The sequence below is a fragment of the Alexandromys fortis genome, unplaced genomic scaffold (genome assembly GCF_014885135.2).
Source record: "Alexandromys fortis isolate MF-2015 unplaced genomic scaffold, M_Fortis_MF-2015_v1.1 scaffold_2_1_26212458, whole genome shotgun sequence".
Taxonomy (NCBI): Eukaryota; Metazoa; Chordata; class Mammalia; order Rodentia; family Cricetidae; genus Alexandromys; species Alexandromys fortis.
The window spans coordinates 25,949,618-25,972,644 of record NW_026067930.1 but is presented as its reverse complement, the minus strand read 5'-3'; the positions used below and the strand labels follow the sequence as shown (position 1 = coordinate 25,972,644).

At 34.9% G+C, this 23,027-nt stretch overlaps 1 long non-coding RNA gene across 2 annotated transcripts in view; it reads right to left on the bottom strand.

Moving 5' to 3' along the window:
* Window positions 1-23,027, bottom strand: part of LOC126503354 (uncharacterized) — a 781,756-nt gene that overhangs the window by 17,738 nt on the left and 740,991 nt on the right. The window lies entirely within an intron of this gene.

Genomic DNA, 23,027 nt, shown 5'->3' with positions numbered 1-23,027 from the left:
CCAGTGATTTTGCCGGACTTATACATCCACCTGGTTTAACTGAATATTGCTTGGGCTTTTAAAATCTCAAAGCCCACCCTTACTGACACACTTCCTTCACAAAGGGCCTTTGTGAATGCCTTTGCTTACTCTGACTAGCCCACACCACCTAATCTTTTACAAGTAATGCCACTACCTGATGATTAAACATTCAAATGTATGTGCCTACAGGGGCCATTCCTATTCAAACAACCACAGATAATTACAAGTCAAATGTTCATTATTAGATCTTGCTTTTCATTTTCAATAAAAATGAAAGACCATATTATTTCATTTACATTTGTTATCTCTGTAAATGTCCATACTTTATTCACATGTTTTCAGCACTTTAGTTATTTTAACTACTGATGTATTTTAAGATGGCGCCTTATATTTCCCTAGATTGCCTTCAGCTCACTACATCACTGAACATGACTCTTGCCTTCTTTTACCAACTTTCCCAATTACAGGACTGTGATACCAAGCCTAGTTTCTGTGGGGCTTGGATTCAGTTCAAAGACTTTCTAAAAGTTAACAAAACATTTTACATACTGAACTGCATATCCAAGACCTTATAATTAATTTCCTGATTCATTATAATTATTTCTCCATGTCCTTGACTGGCACACAGTCAAAAATATCTTTTCAGTTGTGCAACATGTCATGGAAATAAAATTTAATTGCATGTGTCTTCAGATGAATATAAATTAACAATGGAAATAATCTTCTCTATATTATATTTAGATAGTTTCAGTATGTTTTGGAAAATATCATATCATAAATAAAATATGTTATTTCTTAATGTTTTCAAATATGTGTGGTAAATTACTTTTCCCAATAAATATAAATGTTCTAGAGGATTTTGAGTAATACATGGGAAAGAATTTTAGATTTTAATCATTTTTCAGAGATAAAAATTTTCTTAGAAAATGTTAGTCACTAAGAACAACAAAATATTTCAAAGCACCTCAAGCTCAGTAACTCTCTACTGTGGGATCACATATGGATATGAATTATAAACTTTAGTTTTGAGTATAATCTACATGGCAGGATTTAAATTGAATCACATATGTGAAACAACTCCGTACCTTTCAATTTGTGCATCCTCTACATTTGCAATGGCAATAACCAAAAAATCTAGATGAAAAAAGTACCAGACTTTGTCTTTTATAATAGCAAAGATAATTCAGCAGAGGGTGATTATAAAGATAAGAATCTTGGTCCAAAAATCAAAACCAGAGCTCCATATTTATTTATTGGCATTCACTGAGAAAGTCATTTGAAACTTTACTTTCAAAAGTCATTTGAAAGTTTACTTTCTGCTCCTACTAGACTAAGAAAGAATGTGGTTCCAGGCAGTTCTTGACATAGCATGTAATCAATGAATGTTATCTTCGTTACTGTTAATAATCAAGAACAGGATTTAAAATCTGAATTTGCCTCACACTGTTTCACAAACTATGAGAAGATGACATAATTTATCTGAATATTGGTGTTCCTCTTAGTGCAGGATTTTGTAAAGTTATAAATTCTGTTAATGGTAGGCAAATAAATTGAATGATTTAAACCATTTTACCCTGTTAATTTATTAGTCAATAATTCAAAAATTTATGAACTTACAAAATATCCTTATGCAATGCTATATTATGTTACTTTGAGAAGAATTTGAAAGAACATAGTGTGAAAATATTTAATATCAAATTCACTAATAGGTGCCCTGATGAGTGTCCAAATGAGATGTGGACACTTAGTCCGTCTCTTAAGCTCAGTGTGGAAGTTTCTTTTCTTTCATAAGAATCTTCTAGGAAATTCAGATGGCCTTGTGACACTGATTAACCCCTCCTTATGTCCATACCCTAGTGTGCTACAGCACACCCCAGTCATACCTGAAAATATCCTCCAACCTTTGCTTCTGAGCTATTGGGTTTGATCTCAATGGACTTGTTGGTAGTCTTTAACAAATTCTCCTTAGACATTTTACACACTTACTTGGCATATTTCCATGTGAGAAATCTTTCAGGGGACAACACACTTGAGAGCACCAAATTGGGCTTTCTCAGAAAAGTCAAACAAAAGATTTTAGTTAAATACCCAAAACTCATTAAGATGAGGATCTAAGACTAAGTTTACTCTTTGTTCTAGTTAAACTATGGTTGAAACCATAGGTAGAGAAGATTGGATCAGTCAGAAAGAAAAATGAATAATTTTTTCATAGATGTTAACAATGACTAAGAGTAATTTTGACTGTGTACTCGAGTTGTAGACATTCTTACTAAACTAGTTAACTAATAACTCTCTGCAGTAATGTTAATAACCCAAAGAAAGAAATCTCTGTTCGCAGAAAGGACTGATTAAATCAAAATGTTTAGGCTAATAGTTCAGAGGTGCTCCACATTTAATATGCAAATTATGAGTATCTATAAATGTGATAACCAAGTATCTTTCACCAATAGTAGTAAAGTGCCCCAAAATAAAGTCATATTTATTGACATATGATAAAGCAATAATAATAATAATAATATCAGATAAAAGAAAAAAGAACTATTAATGGTAGAAGAAATAATTTGTGCTAAGAAATATCAGATTAGTTTCTGGGGTTCAGACTTAGCTCTTTCCATTCAAAAGCAAGTTTATGTATTTCCCGTATTTATTTTTCTTGTGTACTGGTGCATATAAAGACATATATTTCTAGTTTACTATGGAAATATGTAGTATTATAAATACTCACTGGAAATTAGTGTGGAGAATCCTCAAGAACTAAAAACAAAATCTACATATGACCCAGATACATCACGTCTTGACATTTGACCACAGAACTTGACATACTCCATGGATACTGTGTTGTGTCATGTTTATTGCCACTCTATTTACAGTGGTAAGAAAATGAAGCAACTTAAATGTTTTTGAGCCGATAAACATGCAATGAAAACATGGCATACACTATGGAACATTGCTAGTTTATAAAGAAGAATGAAATCATAAAATTTTCAAGTAAATTGATGGATCTCAAAAATACTTTAATCAGTGAGATAACCTAGATCAGAACCAAAAATAAAGCAGCATATGTTCTCACTCATCTAATTCTGGCTTCAACTCTTCGGATGTGGGTGTGGGTGTGTATGTATTTGTGTATATATATATATATATATATATATATATATGAATATATGTATATATGTATATATGTATATGTGTGTATATATAAGTATATACATATGAATAAATTACCAGTAAGAATAAAAGAAAGATTGTGTGTGTGTGTGTGTGTCTGTGGAAAGTGGAGAGCAATAGAGATGAAAATAAAAGGTATATATGTCTCAAGGGAAAAGGGGTAAAAGTAAAGGGAACTTTAATTAGGGAGGGGAAAGTAGATAAATACAATTTGGGAGAAGGGTAAAATAACAGTCATTATAGCTTAAAAACCTGAAAAAATCTATTAACTGACTATTTAAAATAATCTTTAATTTAATAGAGATAAGTGTTTGTATACACATACATATAGAAATTGTAAGAATTTTTCCATGTACATTTACAATGTTCCACAAATAGCCATAGACCATCTAACACAAACCCAAACCAAGAAGGGAGGGCTTCTTTTGGGATATTGGGCAAGTCTATCTAAGTTACCCCCACAAACATGAAAAGCTATTGATGGTGCCCTTTGTTGCACCCCCTAGGGGTAGACAGTAAATTCCAATGCATATTCTGACAATAGAACTCATACCAAAGACTTAGATACCATTGCAGAAAAAGGGGTGGGAAGAGTTTAAGAGAGAGAGGAACAGGAAGTTTGCTGTGAGAGTGTATTTACTACAAATGTTGGAGAAGCTATACCCATGTCATCTCACCAATGTGGCTGCATAAACATGACTTTAACTTGAAAGACATGAATAGACATGCTGAAGAGGAATAAGTAAAGTCCAGGAGACCTGCTCCATAAACAAACAGCAACAGTCAACTAAAAACTGCTGAGATATATGTAAATAATATTTCCAGGGAAGAGCACACCAGTTTATTCTCATAAACCAAGTTTATGAGAATCATCTGAAATTTTTTGAAAAAAATCTCTGAAAAACATATACATAGAAGTAACATTATAAGGACTAAGCAGGTTTTATAGTATATACACAAACATGTGTGTGTGTGTGCAATTAAAGAAAAAGTGGTTATGAATTTGAAAAAGAGTAGGAATATTTTAGTACATAGGAGAGGCTGAAGGAGCAATTTGAAGAGGCCAATTGAATTATATTTTAATCACTAAAATTAAAAGATTATAAAAAATTATTGATTGTTCAAATTATTTGTAAATGTTTATGTAATATACAAACACAGTTAGTATGTCATAGAAAATAGACAAAGGAAAAAAGACTTGTTACAAAAGAAAAAGATAGGAGGAATTAAGGAACAATTAGAAAGATATAGTAAGGGACTAAATGATGTGAGATTTCCCTCTCTATGCTCTGAATATGTTTTATTACCATTGGTTAATAAACAAGCTGTTTTAGGCCTATGACAGGCAGAATGGGCATGTGGTAAATCTGAATAGAGATATTAAAAAAAAAAAGAAGGTGGAGTCAAGGAGACACCATGTAACAGCCGAAGGAGACAGATGCCAGAATGTTACACGGTGAGCCACAGCCTTGTTGAATATACAAGTTAATTTGAGATGTAAGAATAAGCTTAAGCTAATAGGCCAAGCAGTGTTTTAATTAATATAGCTTCTATATAATTATTTTGGGTCAGGGAGGCCAGGAATAAACAAGTAGTCTCTGACTACAACTAAATTTGATTAAAGTACAACATAAAAAGGTATGATAATATCATAAGTAAACCAAGTGTCATGTACTATTAATATATGACATGGATATCTTAAAAATACTAAAATATATAGCACCCATGCATATCAAGAAAACATGTGTATATATGTGTTATATATCTTCAATTAATAAAAGTAAAATATGTATGATTCTCATTTGAGAGCAATTTTAGCAAATTTCGGGAAAATAGTTGGATATTTGCTTGAAGTTCAGCACAAGCAATTCTTAGGTATTGCAAAATTGAGGAACCAAAATCTAGTACTGATGGAGAGAGAACAAAGAATACATTTGTCTGCAAGTAAATACTTTGTTAATAAGGACAATTTTTCTGGCTACTTACAGAGCCACTGCTTTCATTGCACACCGAGAAAAAAAATGTTTAATTTCATACCAGTTAATCAATTGGAATTTATAGTACATATACACACATTCTAGAGAATAAAATTTTGATTTTATATCAATCAAATGTAAAAGCATATTAAACTGTTACACCCTGTAAGTTTTCCTACTATAACATCACTCTGATCATCCGGGTCTTCAGTCCATGTTATATATTATAGATATGAAATCTAAGCTTTGGAGATAAAACCAAGGATGGTCATGTACATTGACTATTCCTCCACTCTGCTAAATTCATTATGAGATGGAAGCCCATAATTTTTAAAGGACAGCTTAACTTACATAGTTGGGAAATATTTGGAGGCTAGAATGGTTAATGTCCAGTCTGGCTCTGTTTTCAGTTGTATAACATGCTACTTTTTAGACATAAATGCCATGTCAGGATCCTGTTCCTTTAATTTATACATGCTGAATTGTCATGCAATATATCCGGAAAAACTTTTGGCTCTAAAAAAAATAACAGAAAGATTGAATAAGCAATCCAAAACATTTCACAAGTTAAAAATCTTATAGAGACAAATGTGTGTTCTCTCACTCTTTCTTCCAGCAAAAACAGACAGGTGGTATATATAGACAAGAAAGCCTGGAACTTGGCTTATTTCTGACTTGTGAGTTCTTGCTGCCAATTTCAGTTCTGACAGTAGCATATTAAAAGATATTGGGCAAGCTATTGTTCTCTGTATGAGAATGTTCTCATTATACAAAGAAAGTAGTGAACACAAACCTGTTAAGATTTGCACAATAGCTTCAGCAGTTGGCACTGGAGACGATTGTTTAGCAAACAGTCTTCAAGCACATTCCTCCCTGCCCTTGGCTTTTCCACACTCTCCTTCTCATAGGATTCCCCTCACAACCCTCACCTCTGGTGTCACTGAGAAATCTGTTCACTTTTGTTTTTTTCTAACTCACTGCAACACAGGCAACACAATGACTATGGCAAAAAGTGTTCTCCTTTTTTCACTTTATTGTTTCTTTGAAAGCATTAATCCATCATGCAAATTATAGTGATTTCAAATCTATGGATTTAGCACTCCACACTTTTTCTTCTTATGTGTTAAGTATTAAAATATTGAAGTCCTACCTCTGGTTTAGCTTGTAGTGTGAATTATTATGGAATACCGAATATGTATGGCATATATAATTAGTTAAGAAGGGGGTCACACAGGAAGAGGTTGTGGCTCAAATCCAAAAAACCTGAAAGAAACAGCTTCTAGAAAAGGAGAAAAAATGGAACACAGACATAGGAGAATGCAATACAAAGAAGAATGCAGTGATTAAAATAAGACAAGGAATGCCAAAGACTGACAGTAAGCCATAGTGTGGTATAGAAAGAATCTCTACAGACCTTAAAGAGAGACAAAAAAAAGCTACTAAGACCTTGCTATTAGAATTCTCAATTGCATCCCTATTAGACAATAAATTCATGTTGTGTTAGCTACCATGTCAAAGGTATGTTGTTAGAGAATGACTAGAAAACTAACTCAGCAAAAAAAAAGACAGGAATAGATTGTCACTAAGTTTATCAAATTCACATACAGACTAAGATCTAGGTGACAATTCCAGACCTGGAAAATAAAAAGATACTGGGTGACATATCAATGTACTTGATATGTCACTTCTTTTCTGGGTACCTAATAAAAAGATCCCATTCAGAATAACATTAACATATGGGAGATGGGTTTGCCTAGAATAGCAAAGAGTCTTAGTTTATAAATCTCACCTTAGGAGACAATCAACCTCACTAGGATGTCGCTTGGATAGTGGCATAGGTATTAAAGAATCATTACTATAGGAGCCAGGTAAAACTTAGAAATGTCATTTAGGATAATCATTCTTTTACTTAACACAATTTGCTTACTCTTTTTGAACTCTGAATTCTCAATGAATTTTAAAAATTAAAAATTGAAGGATTCAAATGCCAAGATATGGATCTGCCTACATGGTATAGTAGCACCTATATGTATTGTCTCATGTAATATGATTATCGCTATGAATTGCTAATAATAAACATTATTTGAAAGCTTTGGATTATTAATCCCCCTCTTATTTTATCACAACGGAATATTTTTAAGTCAAAACTCACACACATCCTATTGTCTGAACTTCTTCCATATGGATCATTCTTAAAACCATCACTCAGGCCTCATCAGTTTCACTTTTGTGGGTGATATTCTTGAATTGAAATAGCCTGTGTGTCTGTAAACATTTTTCCTCTATTACTTACAATAATATGCTTATTATATTCTTATATAAACTTCATACACATAGTTTTCACACTGAAGATCATTATGCAATGTATTATCATAATCATTACTAAAAATCAGTTCTAATAAAATGAGAAATCAAATAACAATTTAGGTAAAACAAACCTTATTAAGTGTAACAATAATGTGCTAGGTATATGTTTGTGAATTGTATAGAAATGTATTTATTTCTGTGATTGTCTGTCTAATAAAACTAAATATGATTTGCTTTAACAAGAGACTAATATTTTGAAGGTACAGATTATCTGTGTCAATTCTTGGTTTAATATACTTTCCCCAGCATAGTTATATAGTTAGAACTCTGCTATGTCTACCACCTAAAACTTCTACTCTGCAGTGAGTTAGATTGCTGGCTCTTTCTTATCTACATATTCTTGTTTTTACTTCTAAACATTTACTTAGTCTCTTCCTTCAGGCTGAAACTTGTATATAGTTCTGCTTCTATGTCACCATCTAACAAGTTTTCACTGTCAGTCAAAACTCCTTCACACATGTCATAATATTTATGCATTTCCTGCTGATATCCTACATCAAATGATGTTCCATATGTCATTCAACATCATGAGGCTATTTTGGGGTTTTTCACCCAGCATATTCTCATATTCTCTCATTGCCAATGCTTTCACTGCACTTACCCTATCCTATGTACTACATTAAAACACAAAGGCCTTAGTTCAGTGTTACAAAGCCACTGAAGAGGTTTCTCAAAAACAATCACTGCATGAAAGCAAATGTTACCATAGAATTGGCCAATATATGTGCATGTTTATACATAGAAATTGGCAAGTTTTTATTTTGTATGCCAAATAACTGTAGAAATGCCTGACTCTGGATTAACTGAGAAAAATAGGAAATGAAAGAAACAATACAAACACATTTCCTTACTATATAAGAGTCTGAAAGTAAAAGCAAGTACTCTTGAAGAAATCATTTCATCAACCATAGAGATCAATGACAACTAGCACCCAAGCCTGAAAAAGCTAAAGAATATTTGCAATCAGGTGTTCAGTTTGTGGGGGTCTATTCTTCAAAATTAGAGACATTAGCATAGGAAAGAAATATCTCTTAACAGGTTTCCAGTTTTGAGCCCATATCTTCAATGTACTTGACTACTATAAGTGAGCATATCAGTAACATATTTCTATTCTGATTTATTCCACTGGGATTGGTTGTTCTTTTTGTAACATGAAACAAATGCATATCATATTATAACAAACTAACATTTAGTGCAAGCATACAGAAGAGTAAGATCCTTTGAAGAATTTTAAATGATTTAGAAAGTAAATAATAACACACTAAAATAGTAAAGTAGATAAATAGCAGACACAGAACGGAAGATAGATAAATACATGGAGATAGTTAGCTCTAAAACTGAGCTAAAAATAGTTAATTATGAGTATCACTAAAGAGTGAGGTAAGCCAGACCCAAAAAGAGGAACATGGGATGTACTCACTCATATTTGGTTTCTAGCTATAAATAAAGGACATTGAGCCTATAATTCGGGTTCTTAGAGAAGCTAAATAACAAGGAGAAAACAAAGAAAATCATATAGGCTTCCTCCTGAATATTAACCTTCATCAAGCGATGAAAGGAGACAGAGACAGAGACCCACATTGGAGCACCGGACTGAAATCTCAAGGTCCAAATCAGAAGTAGAAGGAGAGAGAGCACAAGCAAGGAACTCAGGACCGCGAGGGGTGCACCCGTACACTGAGACAAGGGGGATGTTCTATCGGGAACTCACCAAGGCCAACTGGCCTGGGTCTGAAAAAGCCCGGGTTAAAACCGGCCTTGCTGAACATAGTGGACAATGAGGACTACTGAGACCTCAAGAACAATGGCAATGGGTTTTTGATCCTACTGTACCTATTGGTTTCGTGGGAGCCTAGGCAGTTTTGTGGAGGATCACCTTACTAGACCTGGATGGAGGTGGGTGGCCCTTGGACTTCCCACAGGGCAGGGAACCCTGACTGCTCTTTGGGCTGACGAGGGAGGAGGACTTGATTGGGGGAGAGGGAGGGAAAGGGGAGGCGGCGGTGGGGAAGAGACAGAAATCTTTAATAAATAAATAAATAAATAAACAAATAAATAAATAAATAAAAATTTTAAAAAAAGAAAATAAAGATAATAAGATATGGAACTGAGCACAGATATTGTACCTCAAAACATTGCATAGACTCCAATACTCATTCCTGTAATCCCCTCGTGTAAGAAGGCAAGATTAGAGGAGTATGGGGATCTCTGAATTACAGCCTCAGTTCCCCCTCAGAGCCCAGAAGAAATGCCTACAGCAAGCACAGTACTTTGAAGAAAATATGAGGGCAAAATAAATTCTCCACCATGAACTTAGATACTTCTGTTTCTTTATTGCTCTGTTTCTACTCTAATAATCCTGCCCTACTTCTAATTTACCCTAACTTCTTATATTCTAAAAACTCGTCTCCTTCCGGAGCCTTGAAGCAATAAAAAAAAAAAATCTCTTATTTATCAGAAGCACATTCCTAGAGCAATAAGGAGTTGAGCCATTTACCATTGCAACACAAGGCTCCGTGCCTATAGGAGCAAGGCCAAAAAGACATGGAGGGGGGCACAGTGCTCAATGACAACTTTGAGACATGAATTCATTGTTAGTAGAATAGCAAGTGAAGAATTGGCATGCTTGTCTTTGTAATCTTGGTTAGACAACCACAACCCTGACCTTGTAAATGGGTGTAAGGTTTCAAACTTATGTTCTGTTTACAGGAAGCCTTTAATCTAGTTTGAACTTGCACTGAGGTGAGCACGAGCTAATTGAGTACAGTTAGTCTGAGCAAAAAAAAAAAAACTAATAATAATAAGGCCAATTGTTAAATATCCACAGTCCTTGTGGGACAAATAGATTCAGTTATGAAACATGCCCCAGTATAAAAACAAATGTACACATATATATGTATATATACATAGTTTACACACACACACATACACACATATAAAAAGTCATTCTCTTGATCATCAACAGAGAATCTGTGACAAGCAGTTGTAATTTTTCATGAGATAAACACACAAGTAGTGGAAAAACACCCAAAGCTATTTTAGGGAAGAAACGAAGTGAAACACGAGAGACATTACAGATAGAGGCAATTGGTTTTCAGAGTCAGTGGTCCTATAAGTCTTGCTAGTCAGGATTATCTCCATCAGAGTCTGGTGGGTCAATGCCTGAATTATTAATTGCTATATGTTGTATATTTCCAAGACCTCATACAAAGGAGTGCCCTAAATTTGTGGTCAGGTTTTGGCAAAAGGATTACCATAAGCTTGATGGCAGCGTGAGATACATCGTGATCCCAGACAAGCTAGAGCTACACAAGGTGTCAAAAAAGAAACAAAGGAAAACATGACATGATCAAATTATCCCCGTAGCTAAAAGTGAATTCCAGTTAAGTAAGAGTTTCTTTCCACCTGCCGCACTATGGAGTCTCTCACTCATTTTTATTTATTTTTATCATTTTCTTTTCCCATTATAATCTCCCAACTCCATATTAAATTCAGGCTCTTTTTTTTTCTTTAATTGTCTATATTTAGTCAGTTTAGTTTTGCTCACATATGAAACTGTTTAAAACTCACCATTTGGAATTAATAACCTGTCAGGGGTTTATCCTCAGAGAAACTGTTTCTTCCCTTATCTCCGAGGCCACTGATTGAGTACAATTCTTCATCAAGGGGTAGAATCTTGTGAGATTCCTTGATGTGGGAGTGATTTCTTATTAATAAAGGAACTGCCTAGGCCCATTTGATAGGCCAACCCTTAGGTAGGCGGAGAAAACAGAACAGGATTCTGGGAGAAAGAAGCTGAGTGAGGAGTCGCCATGATTCTCCTGCTCCAGACAGACGCAGGTTAAGATCCTCCCTGGTAAGCCAGCTCGTGGGCTACACAGAATATTAGAAATGGGTTAGAACAATATGAAAGAGCTAACCAATAAGAAACTGGAACTAGCCGGGCCAGGCAGTGTTTGAAAGAATACAGTTTCTGTGTAATTATTTCAGGGCATAAACTAGCCATGTGGGCGGCCGGGTGCCGGGGACGCAGCGCTGCCGCTCCTAATTCAACAATTCCTCCTTTCTATGTTGGCTTCTAGTGTATCTTCACATTTTAAATCTCCAAGTTACACCTTGATGTAATGCAAACTTTAACATCATTTCAAAGGACTGGGAAGCAACCATTTATTTTATTCATCTATGATGCCTATCCAGAGCAAATAGGCACAATAAGGCAAAGGTCCAATAGTAGCACAGATACCTCAGTGCTAACCAACTCTAACTGAATGTAAGACCCAGTCTACCAAAGGAAATTCATGCCTGGAACTGTAAACATTAACACCTACTCAGGACCAGTGAGTCCTGAATCCTAGAGGCACACCTAAAACTACCACTTCACTACACTATCATAATCTCTATCTTCTAAATATGTACCTTTATAGTTATTCCAAAAGATATGTATAGTTATCACACCTCATTAAGACAACTTCTCTTTGCAGCAGATGCAGACCCTCACAGAAAAGTACAGCCAATCAAAATGCAGAGTTTGATTTCCAGTGCCAAGTAACAGATCTACAACAAAACTTCGTTATTTAAAGCTCAGGAATCAATGTGAAAGGTATTTCAGAATGTGCCTGAGTTAGAGGATCAGAGTTTGCTGTAAGACTGTGTCTCCTAGTAAGTTCAGAAGCTGCACCCATAAAGTCTCATGGGCATGGCCACATAAATACAAACTGAGCAAGGATGACAGCAATGGAAATGCCAAACAAGATAGAAGAAGCCCAGGAGACCTCAACTCTATGCGAAGAAGAGGAGGCAAATGAGAAAAGCTGGAAATGGGAGAGATGGTCCTCTTCAGAAAAGAGGATGGCAATTGGTTTTCTGGTTCCAAACAATCATCCTTGAAAACCTAATTCAAGTAAGATGTACAATCCACCAGTTTCTTTAGGAGGCTATAGCTTTGAAGGAGCACATGGAAAGGTAGATAAGAGGGCTTTGAATGAGAAGTGTGAAATGTGGTCCGTAAACTGTAATCTCAAAAAATAAAATGGGGCAAAAATACCCTGAGGGCCTGCGATTTGGGATCTATATCGAAGAGCATTTAATATTTGTGTTGTAGATCCTGTACCTTAGATGTCAAATGTCAGCTGCAAACACTTGCAATCTCAGTTTGAGATATTCTCACACCCCTTTTGGTGTCGGCAGGCTATTATGCAGTAGTATATATAAAGTCACATAGGTTAACATTATCTATCCAAAATTATGTATCAGTTCAAAAAAAAGGTGATTAGTATATAATGTTAGTGGATCAATCAAGAAAAATAGAGGAAGATAAATCTAACCAAAATTACTTTCTCATTAAAAAAATAAGTCTGAAACTAATAGAGCAGAGCAGAATCACCTATGAAACAGTTCTTGTACTATATAATTTTAAATGTACACTTGAAGAGTATTAAATTTCTACGATTTCATCTCATCTTATAAAATGAAATTTCATAATTAAATTCAACACCCAAACAAATTGTACTTAGTATCACTGTGCAAAGAAAAAGTTTTATTAAATGAAGTTATATTGGAAGAGAAGCCTAAGGCATAAACACTATAACTTCAAATGCAAAGTTTTAAGTTGTTTTTCATTTTGGCTTGTAACTTAAATAACACAGAGCAGCACTGTGACTATGCTGGAATGGTTGTTTTATCTGATGTACATTCATGTAATGGGCCTTCATTTTGTTGTCATTATTAATGAACAACATTATGATAAATGGAAGAAAGGAGTTCATGTAAGAATGTAATTTTGTCTAGACACACTGTGAAATGCATGTATAATGTCTCATTTAAATAAAATCATGATGTCATATTTTGATTTATGCCTACAGTCTCTGTTTTGTGACAGAAAGCACAGAATAGGTCACAAATTTAATAGAATATGTCTGATTCAGTAAGTATGATGCAAAAAAAAAACCATACTCAGGAATTATATTCAACCAAAGACAATCCTTTATAATGTATAAGTTACAATTCAATATTTAGAAGGGAAATTTTTAAAGTATTTTATCATCTAGGAGTAAATAATTGTTTCTGATCTTGGGACAAATATTGCCATCAATTTGCTACAGTAAGCTTTAAGAATCATCAGATTATACGACTTTACAGTCCTGCCATAAGGACCTAATCTAAGAATTCTGAGTAAACATACTCCCATCATAATTGTGTTTCGTTATTGTGACATACTCCTCAGACAGGCATTGATGTGGCTTTCTATTGCTCAAAAGGATCATAATCTAGATAAGTGTCATTCAAATGAAATATAATCAGCTCATAATTAAGTGAATAGCATATTTAAAGAAAGCAGGACACACCCTCATACTTATTTTGACACCTTACCTTCTCTTGTCAATCACGTTCAACTTTTTTTTTCAAATTTTTTTAAATTTATTTATATCTTTATTAATTAATTAAAGATTTCTATCTCTTCCCCACCGCCGCCTCCCCTTTCCCTCCACCTCCCCCAATCAAGTCGCCTTCCCTCGTCAGCCCAAAGAGCAATCAGGGTTCCCTGCCCTGTGGGAAGTCCAAGGACCACCCACCTCCATCCAGGTCTAGTAAGGTGAGCACCCAAACTGCCTAGGCTCCCACAAAGCCAGTAGTGCAGTAGGATCAAAAACCCATTGCCATTGTTCTTGAGGTCTCAGTAGTCCTCATTGTCCGCTATGTTCAGCGAGACCGGTTTTAACTTGGAGTGACTTACAGAGGATCAAAGATTTTTGGAGTTGAAAGCAAACTTAGGAAACATGTCATCCAGGTAAAACATTCTCAGTTTAAATAGTTTAGCTAACTAAACTTGCTAGTTAACACCAGAGCTAAAAACAATTCCCAGGTACCTTGGCTAATGAAATACTCTTTCTCTATTGTACAATCACATTATCTGAGATAATATAGAAGCCTAGGACCATACCTGAGGATGAATATAGAGGTCTCTTACTATCAGCAGAGTTGAAGGCTACCTTGACTATTGGCTTTTCTTCAAAAGCATGTGTGCATTTAATTTTTTAACATAGTGTTGGTTTCCTTGTCTTCATTAAAATATATAACTAGATACATTGGTTTGACTGAGTCCAATTATACTTTTGATAACATACTTGGATTGAAAAATATCTCAATGGGGATTCAACAGACTCTGATTTTGGGTATTCTATTGTAAACAGTAAAATAAAGCCTGGCAGTGGTGGCACACACCTGTAATCCTAGTACTTGGGAGGCAGACGCAGGTGGTTCTCTTTGAGTCCCAGGCTAGCCTGGTCTACAAAGCAAGTTCTAGACTATTACCCAAAGAAACCCCATCTCAAAAAACAAAAAGAAAGAAAGAAAGAAAACAAGAAAACAAGCAGTAAGTACTTCAAATAATTTCTAGAAATTATCTACCTTACAGTTGGGGAAAAAAAAAATCCTAGTTCAGATCCTTTGTTAAGATGCAGAGCAAGCGAAAACCAAGACAATTAGCAATGAAATTCAGAAAGATTAAGTGGAGCTATTTGCTGTTTTTAGCCTGTTCACAGAGCATGGCAACCTTTCTCCTGAAATATACCTTCTAGTCTCTACTTTGCAAACCCGTAATGCTTTGTATGGATGGATCTTGATTACATTGTGACCACAGTGGATTATGATGGGCCATTATCTTCCTATTTGGATGAGTTCTTTGTAGTCAGCCATTGTCTTTACTCACCAGAGTGCCTACATCTAGTAAGTGCCCTTTGAACATTTGCCAAAGACATAAAGAAGTCAAAGAATATATCCAGTGCCTTGGTCTCCTCCTGAGGTATCTTATTCCACTGAAATCTTCCAGTTCCGGGTATCCCAAGGGAGTGTGAACAGCATTTCACAATTAGCTTGTCTTAGTGTCAGAGAGAGAGTTCAGAGGTTAAGGGCATTTGCAGTTCTTACAGAAGACAGGTCCAGATTCTAGCAACTGTACATGGGTAACTAGAGTGAGCTAAAGAGAAGAGTGTAATAAAATTTGAAAAAAAACAATGTAGGCAACAACCTAAAAGATAGGTAAAGATTTTTCACATTGTCACAAGACGTCAGAGAACAAAGAGGAGAAGACAGGAATAAAAAAGGGCTTCTCAGTTTGTAAAGCTGGGACTGTGGTTCATTTAGATGTGTGTCCAGCAGATGATTGAAATTCAGCAACATATTTTCGCAGATTTTTTTGTCTATTCACAGATTATTGTAGTTTGTACTTTTGAAACTAGAAAAATAAGCTGCAGTAATTTCTTCCTTGTGGTGGTTTGAATAAGAATGGCCCATAAAATTTCATTTATTTAATTCTTAGGAAATGGCATTATTTGAAAGATTGGAAGGTATGATCATTTTAGAGTCGATGTTCCCTGCTGGAGGAAATGTGTCACTGGGAGTGGGCTTTGATGATTCAAAGGCCCATGCAGCCCCAGTGTCTCTCTCTTCCTGCTGCCAGTGGATCTGGATGAAGAACTCTCAGTTACTTCTCCAGCACCATCTACCTGTATTCTGACATACTCCCTGTTGTGATGAATATTGACTAAAATACGGACAATGTAAGAAAACCTCAATTTAATGCCATCCTTTATAAGAGCTGCTGTGGTCATTGTGTCTCTTCAGAGCAGTAGAACACTGACACAGGCATCCATCTTTCCATTTGCCTCTTAAAATATTATTTGTTTTTCTCTTGTCTTAAAAGACTACTTTAAAAAGAAATAATTAGCAGGATGTCCATTACAAACTAGGTTGTTCTTAATCCTGAGATTCTTCTGCTTCAGCTTCATGCTGGCTAGTTTTATTCAACTTGACTCAGATATAGTCATTTTTTGGAAGATGGAGCCTCTATCAATTTAGCTATGGAAAATCCTGTGTTGCACTTTTTGATTGACTTTTGAGATGGGTGGTCCTATTGCACTGTGGGAGATGTTATCCCTATACTGGTGGTTCTGGGTGCTTTAAGAAGCCAGGCCGAAATGAAAAAAAAAAAAAAAAAAAAAAAAAAGAAGCCAGGCTGTGCCATTAGGAACAAGCCAGAAGGTAGTACTTTTTTGTGAACTTTGCATCTGTTCCTGCTTCTAGGAACCTGCTCTTTCCATGATTCCCATCAATGAGAGACTATACGGAGCACTGTAAACTGAAATAAACCTTTCTGCCAGAGATGCTTTGATCATTGCATTTTATCAGGGCAATAGAAATCTAACTAAGACGGAAATTGGTACCATATTGGTGTAACGTATCTGATCATGTTTTGTAACACTGAGAGTTAGTGTTAGATAAGTTAGTGTTATATAAGTGAACTGTGTGGAAAATAAGAAGCTAAGTATTGAGCAGTGCAGATAGTGAAGGCCTGGGATGTCAAGTTTCACAGGGAAGTCTCTTAAAGACTCTTTAGTCCATTCAATATTTTGAACTAAGAACCTGTGGTGATTGGTCTGCTGAAGCTGAAGAGTTAGCTGTGATTAAGAAGAGACCGGTAACATTAAAAGAAAATTTTTTCTTTGAGACAATTTATGCTGGTTAGTTGGAGCTGGGAAATTGGTGGTGAGAAAGATGATCATCAACATTAAGGATCATAATTCTTGGCATGTTTCCCAAGGTCAGCACACACATCTTGTATTCCAGAGTGAACCACAGCTGTATCTCATGATTACAGTATACAAGGTAGTGTAAGAATTACTAGGTTGTACTGGTTTTGACAGAACAAGGTGATCTTGGAAGACTGCTGAGACTTGGCAGGGTTAGAATCTCTGAAGAAGACATGGGAGAGGCCATTGGTGAAGGTATCCCCTCAGTTGTAGAAGAAGACCTAGAATTAAATTACCTAATGCAATGATAATTGCCAGGAGATACTTGTCGAAGCATAAACAGGTGCCCTGTTTGTGGTTATTGATGTCTATATTGTAAGTACTGAAAGAAGATTACAAATTCTGTCCACTGAGATCAAGGTACTTAGTATAGACAGTTTAATGGACAGTAAAAAATAAGTGCTTTTATGATGTAAATGGTTCCTGATATTTTCTTCTGTTTGATATTTTTTTATTTTCAGAAGGGAAAGGCAAAGAATATGAATAAAAGGAGAGTACAGCCTACAAGTTTTTCTCTAATGAATTTTAATTTGAGTGTCTCTAATAAACATAATAATGAATAGACAAAATTATATAATTCATCTTTCAAATTGTGCAGCTTAAGCACATAACTTTATTTTTGTCTGTTTTCTTGACTTCTTACTCCAGTTCTTCTCAAATTTGATTCTCCTTTACTTGATGTTTCAAAAATGACCATTCATTCCCAGGTTTCCATGAATTTGATGTGTACAACTAAAAGCTCCTCTTGGGACTTATCCAGTAGGTGCTGGAAACTGATTTTTTAATCAAAGGAGCTTGAATTCATGCCTCTTTAGCTCAAAAGTTAATAAAAGTGTTTTGTACAGCCTAAAAGAGTCTGAGTGCAGCAAGGCAACGCGAGGAGATAGTAGTTGACAAAAGAGCTTAAAGTTTTCCAGGATTGGAGGTTAGAATAAGCACCAAACTGTCAAAACTGGCTGAACCCATTGTTTTCTGGTTCCTTCCGACCTTCAGGAGGTGGCGAAGATAAATTGTGCAGTGTTTGGTGAAGTCGTGAAATGGGAAGAGAAACTCAGAGAAGTTCAATGTTGGAGGCAACTTTCTTTGGTGAAGAAGTTATAAGCTGTAAGAGTGAAGAATTAGTTGTAGCAACATTGGAATTTTGACTGTTTATATAGGGCATTGTATTTTAATCATTGTATTGTGTATTTTGAAAAATAACATTTAAAGTAAATATGAATTTTTCAGTTATCAAAAATTAGAAGAAATACTTTGAAAAGTCTATAGTCTGTTTAAATTTGTCATCATTGCATTTGCTAGTCACTCCCTACAACTCCTTTGCTGAACTACTTGGCATTAGCTTAGTGTCCCTAACAAGGTCCTGGGTCCTAACAGCATTGGTACCATTCTGAAGATAGAGCAAGGCTAAACTGTTCCACTTAGTAACATATATACCTTGACATATCCTTCCTTTNTATTCATATGGGAAGTTTTACCATCTTCTGAATAGATGTATTCAGAAGTATTTTACATACTTCTATTGTTAGGCAGAAAACCCACTGAATTTTAAATCTGTCAGTATCCTGCCACTTTTGACAAAATGTTGATCATTTCTAGAAGATTTTAAGATGTAAATTCTTGCCAGGTGGTGGTGGCACATTCCTGTAATCCCAGCACTTAGGAGGCAGAGGCTGGCAGATCTGTGAGTTTGAAGATAGCCTGGTCTGCAGAATCTTCCATGACAGCCAAAGTCACACAGAGAAACTAATTTGACTTCTTTTTCTTCTTATGTCCCTTTAATTTCCATATGTTGTTTTATGTCTCTGGCTAGTACCTCAAGTATTATGCCAAAAATGAGTGGGGTAGTAGACATGTCTCTCTCGTTTCTGATTTGAATGGGATTGTTGTATGTTTATATGATAAAAGTCCCGAAGTAAGTAGGACTAAAGGAAATACACTTCAAAAAAATAGAGGATTTAATAAAAATCTATAGCCAACATTACTTTAAGTTTCTAAAGTATAAATTTAAAAACGCATTAATATTTAATAAATTAAAAGGTGGAATATTATTTTCTGCACATGAATTGAGACGTGCCTTGCTTCTGATGTGGTGACTGGTAGAATAAACAGAGTGCAAAATGTTAGCAGCATAACCAGCAAATATGAATTGTGGTTCAGTGTCCAGAATCTGGTAACAATCATGGATATTCTCAAATAACATTTGTACCTCAAGATTTATTGAAAGTCTCCATACATCATTTCACATCTCTATTATATTACGTATTCTTCTATGAATATAGTACATTTATATTGAAAGTTAGGTTAATTGAGTTCTTTTGAGTTAAAGATATTTGTCCTACATTTCTTTGCAATCTATTATTTAATATAATGTGTAGTAGAAAATAGATGATTAGTTTAGTAGAATTTCTGTTAAATGATATTTAGTAGAAAATAGAAAATATTGTAGACAATAATAGTGAATAATGATTAAATTTTACTTGGGTTCATCAAATTAATTTATAGAATTTACAACAGGTATTTTAAAATACAATTCAATGCACAGAAACAGAAATAAAAATTCAAACAATTTAAATATTACTGTATATCACTGACTTATCATGTAAGCTATTATAGAAGCTGTTCCACTACAACCACATATTTTATTTATTTATTTATTTATTTATTTTGATTTTCGAGACAGGGTTTCTCCGTAGCTTTTGGTTCCTGTCCTGGAACTAGCTCTGTAGACCAGGCTGGCCTCGAACTCACAGAGAATCACCTGCCTCTGCCTCCCGAGTCACATATTTTATTTTTATTAATACTTTGATAATTTCATGCAACATATTTTGATCATGTTGAAGACCCAATTCTTCCACTATATATTCTAGATTCCTTCATATTACCAACCCAAATTACATTCATTTTTTTTCTTAAATAATGTGTTGTCCTCGAATTGCTTATGCACACCTACATGTTGGACATACGCTGGAGTATTGCCCATTTATTCAGAGCTACCCTTAGAGTAAAATACCCTTCTCTCCCCCAATTGCGCCCATTTATCTATAACTCCTCAGTTAGAGGTGGGGTTCATTAACTCCTTCCCATTCATGCTAGAATGTTTACTAGCTCAACTTTGTGCAAGTCTTGTGAAGTCCGTCACAGATGCTATGAGTTCATGGGTACAGGTGTCTAATCATGTCCAGAAGACATTGTTTCACTATTTTACTGCCCAACTTCTGAATTTTGCAGTTTCTCTGGCCTTTCTTCCATGATGATATCTCAACCTTGGGGAGAGAAGTGTGATATAGATGTGGCACTTGTGACAAAGAACTCTTTGACATTTGTTTCTCTGTTCTTGGATTAGTTCTGAATGTCTTTGTTAACCTTTACTGAACAAAGAAACATCTTTCAAGAGGTCTGAGAGCTGGGCTCATCCATTCTTATAGAGACACTATTTTAGAGTGCAGTTTGATGCTATGTCCTTTTACCAGAATAATAGTAATAAGCCTACCCCTGCCACCCATGAGCTCCTAACCATGGGGTCTTTGACAGATTTATAATACTAGTCATGTGCTCCTTCCTTTGGAAAAGGTCTTAAATGAAATCAGAGAGCAGTTGGTTATCCCTATAACATTCCTGTCAGTACTAAACCCATGGACACATCTTGCCATTCTTGTCATTGTTGTAGTTCATAGATTTCACAGATGAATGAGACTGTTGATGAATTTTCCCCCAGGGACTTCCAATGCTATGAAATTTAGCCAGCAAGAGGCAGATTGTTGGACAGTGCCAGATTGATTTCTTCATGTTCTGTAACAGATGTGACAGTTTCTTCATCAAAAAATCTCACCAGCAAATATAATTAATTAATTAACTTCTTGGACAACCAAGAAAAATTGTTTGGTTACCTCCAGGAACAAAACCTTGAATGGAGATGTCACACAAGAATGGAAACCTACTCCATCAGGGATAAGCATAAGGTTTTGTATAGAGTAACTCCACTGGAGCTATTTATATGAAAAATAAATATGGAATTGATAAAATATTTTTTAAATGACTGTTTTCAAACATCTTTGATGTTTGGTTTCCCTTTCTGAATCCCCTGGTATACTCCACCCTCCCATTGATCTCTCCTCTTAAACTTCTGTCACCATTATTTCCCCTCTTTCCTTTAATATCATTGTCTTCTATTATCTTCAACTTTGTAAGATCGTTCTATAATTTTCACACTAGTTTTTTTCTTTCTAGTTTCCTGGGTTCTACTGGTACTTTAAATTAAAGAAACTAATCTACAGCTTGGATGCTGAGATCCACTTTCGAGCACACACATGTACTAATGAGTGCAAGCGTTGTGCTATAGCTTGTGGGAGTTGATTGTTTCTTTCACTTTGTGGGTCCCAGGTATCAAACTCAACCAGTTTGGGTGACTGGTGTTTTTACTAGCTGGTCAACTTACAAGACCTTAGGCAAATATATGAATTTCAGTGTTTCATGCTAGGCTATTTCTATTAACATTAGGGAGTTTTCCAGCCCTTAATGATGCCCTAGTACCAACAGGATTCTATTTATCTGCATCAAAGCTAATTTATATGCAAAAATTTGCTCATATGGATACTTTCTTCAACACAAGAGCAGTAACCAAGATATATTCTATCTGCATAAACAATCTGCTGATGGATTAAGTGTTAATAATACATGTTTATTGATTAAGGCTTCGTTGTCCTCAAAAAGAGAACTACTTAGTAACTGTGTGTGTGTGTAGAACAGGAAAAATCAGGAACACATGAGTAACTATACCTTTGCCTTTAGTTTTCATATTGTAAGAAGATTTATTGATGAATCTAATTTTGGAATTTATGTCTTATAAGGTAAAGAGGTGTCATTATTATGCAAATTAAAACTTTAACACCCCTGATAAAAATTATGGATCATTATTAGATTAGGTATTAGTCTCATTTTATATGGAATAAATAAATAATTTATTTGTGAGTTATTTATTTTCGTGAAGGAGGAAAGTTTATGGGAAGTCTCAGTTAAAAGGCTTTGCACTATATATGACCTTAGTTTGAGCATTTCCCAGCAAGACTCTCGATTGCCCTTGAGGAGTCAAGTCTCTTTCATTTAAACATTATTCTTGTAACTTAATAGATGTAGGGATGAATAGTAACCTAAATAAAAGCTTGTCTGGCTTCTTTTAACCAATAGGTGAATGAGGCTACTTTGAAACAGCACTCTAAGATGCTTTTCCAGATACTTAAGACACACATTTACAAAATCTAGTTTCACTAATTAAATCTGTTTTCAGAAGACAAAGTCTTAAAGGAAAAAAAGAAGACATGGCTACCATGTAACTATGTAAATGGATTTTTTTGGTTTGTATAGTTTTAGAGAAAAAAAAGCATATTGAGATTATCATTCTGCTTTGCAGAACTAATGACAAAGACTACCATAGCATAAGCACACCTCTAATAGCAATCTGTAAATGACTTTAAACATGTGTCTTCCCTAATAAATCCAAATTATTTTCAATAATTTCTCTCAGAGCTGTTCATTCATTGTCAATATATTTCTGTTTGACATATGAATATTCATAATTCAGGTGAGATTCAGCCAATAAAAAATCTAATAATATCAAAACCAAAATAGATCAATAGTCTCAAGATATCCAAATTAATTTTCTTCTTAGAAAATACTTTAAATATTTTCCAAAAATAGGGATGACTAAACTGAGATGTTCTTTTCAGATGGAGCAATATTATTTTAAATGTCATTCAAAGATAGATTCAGGGAACAACTGACAAAGTGTGCTGTGTCATTAAAATGTAATCAACAGGTGGTGACTTCATATAGAGAAAAACAGAAGAAATGCAAAGAATCTTTTCTACCTATGTATGTTGGCATACATATACAAATACATGATGCATGGGTA